Source organism: Orycteropus afer, unplaced genomic scaffold (assembly GCF_000298275.1).
Source record: "Orycteropus afer afer isolate SDZICR_OR568_19922 unplaced genomic scaffold, OryAfe1.0 scaffold00098, whole genome shotgun sequence".
Taxonomy (NCBI): domain Eukaryota; kingdom Metazoa; phylum Chordata; class Mammalia; order Tubulidentata; family Orycteropodidae; genus Orycteropus; species Orycteropus afer.
In genome coordinates, this window is record NW_006921685.1 from 3,776,981 (window position 1) to 3,781,582 (window position 4,602).

Genomic DNA, 4,602 nt, shown 5'->3' on the forward strand with positions numbered 1-4,602 from the left:
TGGAAAGTGAATTTGCTCTGTAAATCTTCAACCAAATCACAATAAAATAAATAAATAAATAAATATAAATAAAATGTTAAGAAGCAATGATATCACTTTGAAGACTGAAGTGCACCTGACCAAGGCCATGGTATTTTCAGTCACCTTATATGCATGTGAAAGCTGGACAGTGAATAAGGAAGACTAAAGATGAATTGATTCCTTTTAATTGTGGTGTTGGTGAAGAATTCTGAAAATACCATGGATTTCCAGAAGAAACAAATCTGTCTTGGTTGAAGTGTGGGCAGAATGCTCCTTGGAAGCAAGAATGGCCAGACTTCATCTCACTTATTTAGTCACATTGTCAGAAGGGTTAAATTCCTGAAGAAAGATACCATGCTTGGTCAAGTAGAGGGTCAGGGAAGAAGGGGAAAGCTCTCAATAAAAGAGACTGACCCAGTGGCTGCAATGATAGGTTCAAGCATAACAAGGATTGTGAAGATAATGTGGGACTGGGCAATATTTTGTTCTGTTGTACATAGGGTTGCTATGAGTTGGAGCCAACTCAACAGCCTAACAACAACAACAGTGATGGAAATCTCTATTTATTTAGTACTTTTGAAGAAAATTATTTAATAATGTATGTAGCCATACCTGACAGGAATCAGCTTCTCCTTACATTTATGCAGCACAGAGCATGGTGTCAGTTACCAAGCCAGAAAGTGCATATGGAGCACTGCGATTTTTTATTGTCAATAATCTTCACAAGGGCTTGTTGAAGTGTTACTAGAAGAGGACCTACAGGCAATAAGTGATGTTTACTAAGGGGATCTTATCTTTGTTTGTTGGGACAAACAATATTTATGGAATAAAGTAGATTCTTTTGGTTTCAAGAGTCAGGCCAGACCCAAGCAAAATTGATATCTTTCAGATGTTTATCATGCAGTCTGCTCACATACAATTCCAGTTTTTCCATCCTTTGTTCCCAGAGATACTTTAAAAATTGAAGACAATGCCATGCTTTTAGTCCCGCCACCTAACAATGGTGTTTTTCTTTTCATTATACTTATAGATTAATTAGTGGCATGAGGGGGTGTTTGATTGGTTGTTTAGATAATTATTCCCATGAAGCTATTACATTTTTACAGAAAAAGTTATCATTCATATAAAACTTTCCCCATCCTCTAACTACAACACTGTCACTTTCTTTGAGCTTCATTTTTGCTTCAGGAAGACAAATCTTACCAAAGTACTTTGTAAAAACAACTTCTTCCATAAACCATAAAAAGTAATATCATCATGAAGTTCAGGACTGCTAAAATTTCATGAAAAAATATGTTTTGGATGTTTTGTGCCATATATGGTTCATTTACTATAGTTCCAAAGTTGACAGTCCTGTCTTCAGAATTATTTCTCCTAGTGGATAAATTTAATTAGAGTACACTAATTATTTTTATTTGGTCATCTCATAACTTCAAAGCATGAGGTCTGCAAACAATATTACACTTGTTGTTGTTATGTGCCGTCGAGGTGACCCCTTCTTGGGTTTCCGAGGCAGTATCACTATGGAAGTAGACTGCCCAAACTTCTTCCTTCTGAGGAGTGGCTGAAAGCACTTAAACTCTTAGTTTAAAAAATCCCTTACATTGGGAATATCACAAACTTTGCAATCACATAATAATAGTGTCATAATGTAGATCCTCCCAAACAGAGTCATGAATGTCTTTGCATCTTGGCTTCTAATTAGATTTTTGACCATTTTCTTGAGTTCCCCACTGATAGTTTTTCTTAGTTTAGGATCTACCATCTTGTTTAACTACTCTCACCTCTCCCTCAAAATGTCAGGTGGTGACTTTTTTATTCTTGTTATTGTTTTAAATTTCAAGACCTTAACTTAATTGTGCTACTCTTTAATCAGTCTTTCATTCTATACCCTTCATTGACTTCCCACCCTCAACATCAGTGTTTCTTAAACTTTATTCTTTTAGAATCAACACAGGCTCCACCTTCAGAGATTTATTTAAAAGGTCTAGTAGGATGCTGAAGGATCTACACTGTTAACAAGAATTCCCAGGTCCACAGATCATGGTCTACTCTGTGAATGTCATTTAGACATTCTTGTCATTTAGAGTTGTCCACAATGTTAATAAACCTAAATATTCTATTATATCCTTTTACAAATTCTATCGTTCCATCTCCACACATTTGAATGATTATTCTTTCCCTTCCCACACTTTATCAATCAAATCTTATATCTTTAGGGTCTAGATCAAAGCTTATCTCTGCATACCTCAACTGAATATGCACTCTCTTCCTCAAATTTCCATGACAGTTAGTACTACATCATATATACGACATTTACTACACTATGCTAATAATTTTATTTTTGTTGTTGTTGTTGTTATGTGCCGTCGAGTCGGCCCCGACTCATAGCGACCCCTCCTTGGGTTTCTGAGGCAGCATCACTACGGAAGTAGGATTGCCCAACCTTCCTTCTGAGGAGTGGCTGGTGGGTTTGAACCGCCAGCCTTCTGGTGAGCAGTCAAGTGCTTTTAGCCACTATGCTACCAGAGCTCTTATGACATTGAAATTTCTTCAACTAGATGTAAACTCCTGGAGGGCCAGATAAATAAGAATCTGAACTGGAGTCAAACATACCTGAATTCACATTCAATTTCTGTCACTTAAGATCCGTTTGATCTTGGCCAAATTACTTCTCTTTCTGAACCCTAGTTTCCTCACTTTTAAATGGAGTAAATTTTCCCTTCCATACATAATTATTATTAAATTTAAATAAAATGATGAAAATAAAGCACTTAATATCAGTCTATGGTAGCTATTTGGAAAATATAACTACTTCTATTAATTTTCCCCTTCATTCCCAAATTTAAATGCCTCACTGCCCCTCAATTATTATGCAGGCAATTGTAAATTCCATATGGCTCTAGTGAAACTTAACACGTTTAGCTGTAGCACCCAACACCACTCAAAACAGACCAGCACTGAGTATCCTACACATTAGTCACACTTTCAAACCTGGATTGCAAAGCAGTGAACTGCAGATAATAGCCTCATGCTGCTGGTAAGAGAAGCTCCAAGGTGTTGTTTACCTTTCTACTACATACTGGCCTGCCATAGCCACTCCGTTCTTGAGCTTTTTTTCTCCATTCACAATTCAGTTGTATCAGCTTTAATACAGTTGGTCAGTTGTCTTCCACAACCTGGAGACAGGATTTATTGACACAACAGCAGGTACCTTTCACAATGCTTTATAAGCCACCTATCTTAAAACATTACTTCTTGTTGTTAGTTGCTGAGTCGATTTTGACTCATGATGATTCATGTGTTATAGAGTCCATACAGTTTTCAAGGCTGTAATCTTAACAAAACCAGATTGGCAAGACTGCCTTCTGAGGTACCTTGGGGTGGGTTCAAACTGTCAACCTATAGGTTAGTAGTTGAACACAAACCATTTGTACCAGCTAGGAACCTTATAACACATTACTTGAAACCTTCTAATGATTTTCCCACACCTCCTAAGTGATGCTTTTTCTTTCTAGAGTGTACTCTTACCATGGTATTTCATTCCCTCTTGGTTTGAGTGAATCCTACTTATGCTTCCTTCTGGTCTCAAGTGCTTTCAACCACTGCCTTTTATTGTATCTATTTGTGTACAATTCTAATCTCCCCTTATAAATTGCAAAATTCCTGCAGGTGGAGATCACTTCATTAATATTTACATCTTGTATATAGCACATGCCCTACTGTCTGTAAGGCACCATACAAACAACAGATGTTTGTTGAATAAAGGAACGCAGGGATTGTGGCATTGTGTGGGCAATATGATATTCTAAAGGGAATTTACTAAAAAGGTACACTATTGTTTTTATCTTGTAAGAAATGTGTTTGATATAGCCTAGTTTTGTATTTTCCTCTTATACTTAGTTGTCCCATTTTCCTTCAATCTTTCTTATTTTAATTTATCCAGATATTTTTCACTCATGATTCAGTTTTTTGGGGAATCGATTTTCATTTCACAACTTCTTACAAATGTTAAAATTTATAGGCCCATGTTTTTCAAAAAGAAATTCCAGATAGATAACTAGTATATTTAGTAATTTTGAAAGAGTACCATGGATTTCTACATGATGATTTCTTCAAGAACTCTTTTTAGGAAAATAGAGAAATACTGTAGAAGGTGTTAAATTCATAATAAAGTTTCTTAACTTACTGTTGTAGGTAAGTTTTTCAGCATTAGTTTTCTTGATTTCTGAAATTTAAAAAAAAAAATTGATAAATTACCACCAAGCTATTTGACTTCAAACTAAGAACATAAATGTTTACATTCCTAGTCAATTACATTCAACATTTAACTATTTAGACCAGTTCATATATTCATTATCAGGTCCTCTCATTCCTACTTGTAGTCTTTTGGTCATCTCTACTAAGGTGTATAGAGAAAAGAAAAAGGAAGTAAAAGAGCAAAGCTCTTAGTTTTATGATATTTGTGGCATAATGTTGTTGTTGTTATGTGCTGTCGAGTTGGACCCAACTCATAGCAACCCCTCCTTGGGTTTCCAAGGCAGTATCACTATGGAAGTAGATTGCCCAACCTTCCTTCCA

At 35.9% G+C, this 4,602-nt stretch overlaps 1 pseudogene; it reads right to left on the minus strand.

The window, feature by feature from the left end:
* Positions 1-4,602, minus strand: part of LOC103198631 — a 72,368-nt pseudogene that overhangs the window by 29,679 nt on the left and 38,087 nt on the right.